Raw genomic sequence first — 10,259 nt, 5'->3', positions numbered from 1 at the left:
CCAGTGGCCATTCTCAGCTTATGTTCCTCTAGGTGACCTATCGCAATGTCTATCTCCCTATTTTGAGTGGAATGCCGCGATCGGCACGCGTGTGCATTCATGTAGTGGGACCGAATCGTGGCAGTTAGATTAAACGGACACTGAAGCGAAACACTTAAATCAGTTTAGATTGATAAAAGTATTCTTAGAGAACTCTATTTTCCTTGATTTCGCGGTAATTAGGTTGATTATTACAAGAGAAAACGAAGGTCAACGTTTCGTTTGGCGAATTTTGCGCCGAACCCAAGGGCCGGTGCTTCAGTATATGACGTCGCGGATTTCAACGTATTTTATCGCATTTGGGCCGCTGTTGCGAAGTAAAAGTTCTTGAAGTTACCTAAGTTCAGTCTTTGGCTCTTTTTAGAATGCAGTGTAGTCCATCTTGACCGGTAACGGTGCTGGCTTGGGCGCCCTAGTTTACTAATAGAGCTGAGATAATTTTAACCTGTAGCGTCCCTTTAAGAACTTCCGTCATGGAATGGTAAATCTACAGAGCTATAACGCCAAAGCTCACGTGCCGGTGTACGAGTTAATATGCTTGCGAGTTTACGAGCTAACCCATATAGCTCAAAACACGCAGACTTTTATAAAGGCTTACATTTTTTTTTCAATTTCACAAGTAACCGACGTTCTATGCTCCTATAAATAACGATAAATGTAGGCCCTCAGTAACGGTAATTAACTATAATAATAATAATATGAGGGCTATATGTAAACGTAATGTTCACGCCACTCTGAATAAAATGTGCGGGAAGCAACAGTATGAAACGTGCATATTGGTGCCACGTGTCGTGTTTGTGCGATATGACGACTGACTCTGTAGTAGTGCACATCAATTGCCCCCTCCAAGTTTATTAACATCCTGCCAAAATCGCGATATGCGTATGAGGCTCGCCGTAGTGGGCGACTCCGGATTAATTTTGGCCACCTGGGTTTGTTTAACGTGCACCTGAATCTAAGTACACGGGTGTTCTCGCATTTCGCCACCATCTAAATACGGCCTCCGTGCACGACCGGAATCGAACCGGCGACGTCGAGCTCAGCAGCGCATAGCATAGGGGGCGGGTATATATATATATATATATATATATATATATATATATATGTATGCGCGGTACGAAGCACACGCAAAGCACTCATCGCAAAACGTTATCGTTTCGACTCAACGAAAGCATAACTGCGCTGTAGCCTAGATCTGTTACCGCATTAGCTAGCGCGCACATTAATAAATGTTCCTGGAGTACAGCCGAACGGCAAGTCTCCAATGCCTGCAACGCCTCGTTTCGAAGTATGTCTGCTCGTTTCTTGATGCGTAATAGTACAAGCCTCGAAGGGATTCCAGTGTTATCGGCGACGCACCTTAGCCGGCAGCTGATGCGGAACTTGAACAGAAAGGAACGCTCGATGAAATCACATTCGGAGTGCATTGCACTTCTTTGAACCCATTTGCAAACCGTTGTCGCGACGCCTTAGTTCTATATATAGTACAACCTCAACATCGCCTTTTTCACTTCAACCTGCTTCGCTCATCATTTAAGCTGCACAAGGCGCGGCATGTGCCGTGCGCACGCTATATATTCTATGTTCTCTACATGCAACGGAAAGCGGCAGCTTGTTAGTCGATCGTTACGTAACGACGCTCCCGATGAAATTTTATCGATCGTCGTGGCCGCCGATTCCGTTTATTTGTGCTTACTGCACGTTTCGTCGAACTCGGCTCTCACGCCACGATAACAGTCCTGTTTTCGTTCGCATGCAACGCTTAGTGTATGCTTACAAAACATGTTGCCTCGTTCTCAATTCATCGCCAAGTCGTGCGGGGCCACGCTCATGAACACACGCACGTGTATATTATAACTCGGCGGTGAAGCCAGGAAACGGAAGAACTTTGAGTGTTTGCAATGGCGCGTTAAGTTAGCGCGCTCCGAACTCCAAAGGAGCACGCTCGAGTACGCTCGAGTGCAACGCCTTCGGAGCTTAACTTAACGGCGATTTTCGCCGAATGCTTTCGGGCGCACGGTCTGGCGAATGTTATGTTGCTTCCGCGACCGCTATCGCATTGCGCGCGCTTTTTGAAGATGGAGCCGCCGATAAACAGCCTCCTGCAGTTCTTGATAGACGATGAAGAGCTAGAAGAACTTGACGCGCGGCGACGGATGCAGCAGCAGCGGCTTATGTATGCGATGCAAGCTGTTCGTGCTGTTCTCAGAGGTACCATCCGAGGATTTATTTCTGCTCCGCGGTATGCTGACTGATGACTCATTGCCGATCGCAAAAGGACAGAAAGAGTTATGATCTGAGGCATCCAGGATTATGTGATCAACCTTGCGCCCAGATATACGGACACACAATTCAAAGAGCAGTGCCCCAACATCTTCCATGATACCATGAGGACCTGAAGAAGTCATACACGTGAACGTAGCGACGAGAAGGGGCCAAACTGCGACTGTTCGGTTACGTACCTGAGCGTCCGGCAAGTAATGATCGGTCCGTCATTTTCGGTTCGTGATAAGCTCAAACCGCCGCGAAGTTCCCGATCATGCCTTAGAGCAGACGCCCGGCTGCGCAGCGGCGGCAGGAACGAGTGGGCAAGGAGCACGGACTTGCATAAGTGGAAAGAGACGGAAATACGTCATTTTTCCGGAAGTCGTAGCAGGCGCGCGCTCTCGCGCACCGTCTCCAGGGTGGAGCGCGTAGAGCGCGCTCCGTAATCACGCACCGGAAGTCGCTTTTTAGCCGATGATGATGATGATGATGATGATGATTTATTGGCATCCCCTTTGAAACGGGGCGGCGACAAATAGTCACCTAGCCTGCTTGATTTAATCAGGTATACTATACATGTTCCTTATCTTGCATTTTTGTATACCTATTATTATTTTTCTTTTTCAAAAATTTACCTTGTACCGCTGCCTATGATTTTAAGAGATCAGGTCGCATCCATCTTTTCCCTACTTTTTTTCCACCAGTACTCTAATCGTCTCTTGCTGATCTCTACGGCTGATCTGTTTATGTTTCCTTCCACTTTAAACCCAAGCGCTTCTGGGAGTTGCACGTTACCTACGGTTCTCGCTGGGTGGATCCCGTCGCATTCCATTAGGATGTGCTGAGTGGTCTCTAGATCTTTACTGCAGCATACACATGTCTCATCTAATTCCGAATATTTGTTCCGATATGTTTTCGTCCTTAGGCAACCGGCTCGAGCCTCAAATAGCAAGGCACTGCCCTTTGTGTTATCGTACAGAGTTTCCCTTCTAATTTCTTTCTTCTCATTCTTGTAAATCTCCATTGTCCTTTTCGTTTCCATTCTTTGCATCCAATTCACGGTCTCTATTTCTCTCACTTTCTTTCTGATGACCCCTGGTTGTCTATTTACAGTTTCGATTATCCTGTACTTGGTTGCCAACTTCCTTGACCTCTTCCTCCATTCTGTGTCCACGCTTTCATGTAGAGATACTTGTGCACTTTAGCCGCCCATTTATTTTCATCCATGTTCCTGAGCCTTTCTTCAAAACTAATTTTGCTTTGTGCTTCTCTGACTTCAAAAGAGGCCCAACCCATGTCTCCATGCACTGCCTCATTTGTCGTATTACCGTGTGCTCCCAAAGCCAACCGGCCTACTGATCTTTGGTTAACTTCCAAACCCGCCAATATATCCGATTTTAAGCATATAATGGCATTTGCGAATGTTAGCGCTGGCACCATTACTCCTTTCCAGATTCCACGCACCACCTCATACTTATTGTGGCCCCACAGTGCTCTGTGTTTCATTAATGCTGCATTCCGCTTCCCCTTTATTTTCAGATTATCTTGGTGGTTGCTTGAGTAATTCTTTCCTTCGTTTATGTGTACGCCGAGGTACTTATATTGCTTCACTATGGGTATTACTTGCTGTTGAATTGACACCACGAAGTTACTCGTGTGCTCATTAAAGATCATAATCCCTGATTTCTCTGTGCTAAACTTAAGGCCTAGATTTGTCGCTGCGTTCCCACAGATATTCGCAAGTATCTGTAAATCTTTTTTATTGTCCGCTAGTAGCACAATGTCGTCTGCGTACATCAGTCCAGGGATCTTCTGTTGCACCATTTGTCCATTACGCATGTAGGATAAATCAAAACCTAATTCACTGTTTTCCAGTCGTCTTTCTATGCCCTTGACGTAAAGCGTGAACAACAATGGTGACAGAGGGCATCCTTGCTTCAATCCTTGGTGAATTCCCACCATTTCATTTCCTTTTCGGCCTTCCCATGCCACTTGTACTTGGTTGTCTCGATATATCTCCCTCAGCAGCTCCACGAAATCGTCATCTATGCCTTCGTATTGAAGAATATCCCACAACAATTCCCTGTCTACGTTGTCATAAGCTCCTTTAATATCTAGAAATGCTATCCATAAAGGTCTTTTCTGAGCTACTGAAATCTCTATGCACTGAGTTAGTACAAACATATTGTCTTCTAAGCGTCTGCCTGGCCTGAACCCATTCTGTAGTTCCCCCAATACACCGTTTTCCTCCACCCACTTCGACAGTTCTAATTTTATGGCTTGCATTGCCATTCTATATATCACCGACGTTACTGTAACTGGCCTGTACGAGCTCGTCTTATCCTTATCTCCTTTGCCTTTGTAGATAAGATTCATCTTGCTTTCACGCCATCCAACGGGAATATTCTTTGTTCTAATCACTTGCTCTATGGCATTAGTCAGCAGTGCCTTGCTTTTGGACCGAGGTTTTTGATTAGCTGTATTGGGATTTCATCGGGTCCTGCTGCCGTGTTATTAGGGACATTTTCTGCTGCCTTTTTCCAATAAAAGCTTTCTATGCTGAATTTTGATCTCTCAGGCCTCTCTGTTGTTGCTGGATCTGTTGTCTGAACTACGCTTTTTCTCGTACCGAAGTTATGCCTGATAACGTCTGTGATGTACCGCAGCGCATCATCGCCTTCATAGATGTTACCGTCTTCATCCCTTATAGCCGTTTGCGAGTTTCTAGTTGGAGCTCCGAGTGCTTTTATATGGTTCCAGAATCTTTTTGGGGCGCCTTTGTCTCTTTTGTGAATGTTATGCACCCAACGTTCACTTGCGCATTTAATTTTCTCTTGCACGAGCTCACTCGCAACCCTTTTCTTTTCTCGGTATGTATTCCATCTAAGGAGCACCTCTTCTTCTTGTAATCCCAACTTTTGGCTTCTCGATGAACCCTAGATGCCTCTTTACGCTCTTCTATAGCTTGTTTAATTTCCTTGTTCCACCACTTACGTGGTTTCCTCTTTCCAATCCAACAATTGTATTGCCGTGTCCGCCTTATTTCATGCTGCATAACCTCCACCAGTTCCTTATATTCCCAGACTGCTGTAGGAAAAGCCTCAATTTTCTTCTCTATGTTGTTTGCGATCTCTGTTATTTGCTCGTCATTCATTTTTAAAAACTCTGAGGCTATTGGTTCATGTTCTGCGCTGGTATCTCTCCCAAACTTTAATGCTAAACGTCTATGATCGCTTCCCACGCTATTTTTTCCATTTTCGTCTATTATCATTTGGTCCAGTTGTTCGTAGACCATTTCTGAGACTAAGGCGTAGTCGATACATGACTGCCTGTTTCCGCATTGCCACGTTACCTGTCCATGACACTTATTCTCCCTGTTAACTACTATAAGGTTCTGTTCAGCCTTTAAGTTTAAAAGAGCGCGCTCTGCTGGCTAGAGCGCGCTCGAGCGCCTTAACTTAACGCGCCCAATGGGTGCACGGGTAAAGAGCCCCAGGGGGTCGAAATTAATCTGGAGTCCTTCACTACGGCGTGCGTCATAATTATATTGTTGTTTTGGTACGTAAAACTCCCGAATTTAATTTTACGTTTGAATGTTCTTTGCATCTTTGCTCACATTAGTGTTTCTTTTAACGACCTCTTTTGATACTATCTTTATCTGTTGCTGAGGGTGTCCGTGCAGCGAATGCTGGATACGCGACCAGAAGCGCATCATATATGTTACTAGCTCTGTTATATATTTTCAGAGTATCTTGAATTCACTTTACACAAGGGAACGCCGCTTGGACGTTTCATGCGTTTCTTATGCCATTGTTTTGCGTCTTCAAATGAATGCTGATTTCCCAAATCTTGTGGCTGCGTTGCCGCCTGGAAATTTTGTAGTTTTATTTATGCTATTATAACGTGTAGACAGCTGAATGAGCTGCCGATACAAATTTTGTCGTCTTATTCGTTCACATGTCGTGTCCGCTGTGCGTGTCGTCTTTGTGTGTGTGCGTGTTTGGGGTCTTCCATTACATTATGAAATTCGCCACACAAGCAACGTTTACGTGACGTTGTGGACGAGCCGCTGCGTTCATATCTTGGCGCGAAAAGCACGAGTCGTTCACCTTAGAGAGCTTCAGCCTGTCCGTATGACCATTTGTGGAATACCGGAGGCGTCGACGTATAGGCAGCAGCAAGGAGTGCTCTACCTTATGACGTGATTTCAACCTGAGCAATTTTGCAATGTCGGGCTGCGTGTTGCTTAGCTACTGGCGTAAATGCATCGATATAGCAACATAATCATGAATGTGTAGTTATATTTTTTTCCTTCGACAATAACAGCGTGAAAAAAAAAAAAGCGCTTGTGCTGCTTTGTGGTTGAACAACCTCCCATGAGATGCCGCTACCAGAGCTGTTGGTGCCGTCCACATCTCCGCTATTCCGGAAACCGCAATACGTTATTCAGACACGCTAAAACTGTGTAGTTCAGATTCTCCCACCAGGCGACGCCACTCAGTCATGTTTGGAAAAAGCGAAAAAAAAAAAATCTGCTCTTCGCCGCCGCAGCATGCCCCGGGATGGCCCTCTTGCGACGCGGCGACAGGTGATTCGCCGAATTGAGGAAAAGTCCCCCTCCCCCTTCTTTTCACGAGTTGTCCCTCGCACCATTGTTGTTTTGTTGCTGCGCGTGGTGGCTTTCTCCCCCACTGATACTTTCAACAATAGCTCGCTCAAACTTTGTAAAATCGTCAATCCCGATGATGGTGGCTATTAGTGGTTGGCCACTGCCACTTGTGACGTAGCCGTCAGGTGAGCGCGGGCCACTGCTTCGAAAGCCGTCCCGGCAGATGGCCTGAAGACCAGTGCTCACTGCAGAACCTTGAGTGTCGTTGATCGTCAACAAGTTTTGTTTCTTTCTCTTCCAAGTGTATTTCTTTAGCATACTTCAAAGTACGGACCCGCTAAACGAAGGCTCTAGTCTTGAAATGGTCACTGTTGCTTTGTGCCTATAAAGATAAATAAATGACAGGGAAGGAAATTGCTACGGACCGCAGTAACTGTCCAGCGTAAGCCCCGTTTACATGAATGCGACAGTGTCGCATCGCATTTCTAGCGCATCGCATTCATGTAAACAGCGGTAATGCAATGCGCCAGGCGAGGGTAGATTTACGGGCGCTAGTCGACTCTCGCGGAGCATGTAAACGCAGGGCGCCTATCAAGACCTTCGATGACAACCGTGAAGCTACTGAGAGGCGACACTACTGAGAGGGGAGAACGGAGGCGAGGGCGCCTAACAATACTTTCGATGACAACCGCGAAGACGCTACCGAGAAACAAGCGAGAGCCGAGGGGGGCCTCTAAATACCACCGTGCCCCTTGTCACCGACCCGACAGTGGCCACTGCGCTCTCTCCACTCTAGTCATTCATGTGGCGCTACGTTCTCTGCGTTTCATGTAAATGGCGTCGCATCGCCTTTCCCAAATGCGCTTGGAAATGCGATGCACCACTTTCGCATTCATGAAAACTGGACTGTAGTCTGCTGACGCCTGAACAGCAGTCAGCAGTGGAGGAGAGGTGGTGGTAAAATAGTAGGGGTAAACGAAATATTTAGCTTTCACTCGCACATTCAGCATAGAAAGTGAGAGCGCGCGAGGGGAGCCGACGATCACGGCTCAATGTGGCGCCCGCAAAAGAGGGAAGCTAAGAGGAAGCCGCCTGCCGTTGCGCAAATTGCCCTGCGGGGTTGGAAAAGGGGGAGGGGGCGGCGTTGCTCTCCGACAGCTACTGCGTATTTCGTGACCGCGTGCATGGGGAACTGACATCCGAACACTAGCTCCGGACCCGTAGTTTGTAGCGATGCCTTATGACTTATTCTATACCAGTCTTATCATCGCTACAAAATACCGGCCCAGCTTTTGCAAGAGGCCCACCAAGAGGCTTCTATGTGCCGCTTCTATGTAACCGCTTCTATGAGTCGCTTCTATGGAACCTAGCTGTTACAGCGAAACTGTAACAGCTAGGTTCCGCGTCCGTGTACACCGGAAGTAGGCAACTATTTTGGGGCGTCTCGTTCACTTGGTATATGCCAAAATTGGCAAGGAAAGAGGGAAAGAAGGAAGGTATGAAAGAAATCACGTGTGGCTCATACCCGCGTTGGATAGGGGGGTATGAGCCTCCGAGAGCAGGAGCGGCAGAGATCTCGTCGGCGTCGCGCCAAGGCCTCGGCAGAAGATCGGGCCCGCGATGCGGAGCGTATCGTGGGCGGACTTGGTGCACTACTTGACCATCGCGCCGGGCGAAAACAAGATGCTGGTTTTCTTGCTTTTTGACGAACATGCCAAGGACGCTCGATATTGTCAATAATGATAATATATCAATTCAATACAGCAACATTCACTACAGCAGACCCACCATTGTCACAGCTTCGCGGGCTTCCATCTTCACAGTAGTGGAAGGGATCTGAATTTTTTTGTACTACTTTGTAATTTCTTCCTCACAGGGTGCATTCACAAAGATGCGCAACGTAATGTGCAGAAGCTAAGTATGTAGTTCTGGTGCAGAACTCGATGCATGCTTGTACTTTCAGTGCCGCACAAGATTTCCCGTTGTGTCTATATAAAAGCAGCTATAAATTTGTAAGTTGCAGGTGCACAGTGGAGATAAGTTTTCCGGAAAGGAAATACTAGCAGGGGTGTGCGAATATTCATTACTTTGGTCGAATCAAATGATGTACTGTTCAATTCGGTTTTCGAATCGCATAGTCATTATTCGATTAGACTTTTCTTTGACTGTATTCGATTCGGTGACGAAAGTTATTATTCCAGGACCCCTATCAAATAGACAGCATAGTACAAGTATCTAGGCTGATTTATTGGGGTAGAAATTACGGCGCGGTCACGGGTTCGGTGGCGCACCCGCTAAATTCCGCGCGAATAGTTTTGGAGATCACGTCATTCGAGTTCCAGAGCCGCAGTACATTGGAATGGTAAATGAAGCGGTTGCACAGAACGTTTGCTTTAGGAAATTCACACGCGCTCACCGCTGCTAGCGCTCATCGCGCCAGCGTTATGATTACGATGGCCATCGCAAGCACTCGCGCACAGCCTTGCGCGCAGCCCTCAGAAGTTGTGCATGTTTCGCCGACAGCCGTTTTCGTGACACAGGCGTTCAATACCAAGTCCTCACATTAGCCTATGGCATAAGATCACATGATCTACACAAGCGGGGACTGCATAAACAAATTATTTGCGAGAAGTACTTCTTATAATAGTCATCAATCTATATAGTGTAAATTGTGCACGTGTTGTCTGCCTTTTTCGCGCTGTCCATGCTTTCATTTATCTCTCTCTCTCTCTCAACTTTTGTCTGCTGAATTCGGAGACTTTCGAGCGCATGTGAGATTGTATTCTGTTGTGCACACTGTTGTGCATGCAATGGCGGAAAACTGCTCGGTCGGCTGCCATGTCACCACAACAAACAAACTGCAGTCACTACAGTGATTTTCGAGGGTACGATGATTACTCAAAAAAGTAAGTGGGGGTGGGACCACTATGCGAGTGCTATGATTAGGCGGATAAATACGATATATCTTTCAACGAGAAAAGCACCTACTGGAAATCACGTGTTTCAAAACTTCACTGGGCGTCGGAACACATGACATTTGTTTAGTAGCACGCGGCTTGGAATGCAGCAGGTCCCGCACCCATCAGCACTTTTCACTGCAGTCTGTAAGGCTCGCTCATGGTTTGCTGCTAATCCTATCGTTCCACCGGCGTCGCGTACAATAGTCAAACACAGTACCCTGCCACACACGTCGCACCTCGCCACGTGGGGAAAGCAAGTTTCCCGATATCGTCCTACGAGCCTGCAAAATAGAGGGGGCGAGGGCAATTTGCAATTCTCCTTGGCACAATGGCCTAACCTGCTAGCGATTTGGCATGCACTCATGATCTAAACCGTGCACGGCGCT

The sequence above is a fragment of the Dermacentor silvarum genome, chromosome 1 (genome assembly GCF_013339745.2).
Source record: "Dermacentor silvarum isolate Dsil-2018 chromosome 1, BIME_Dsil_1.4, whole genome shotgun sequence".
Classification (NCBI taxonomy): Eukaryota; Metazoa; Arthropoda; class Arachnida; order Ixodida; family Ixodidae; genus Dermacentor; species Dermacentor silvarum.
Note: the sequence above shows the minus strand (reverse complement) of the source record.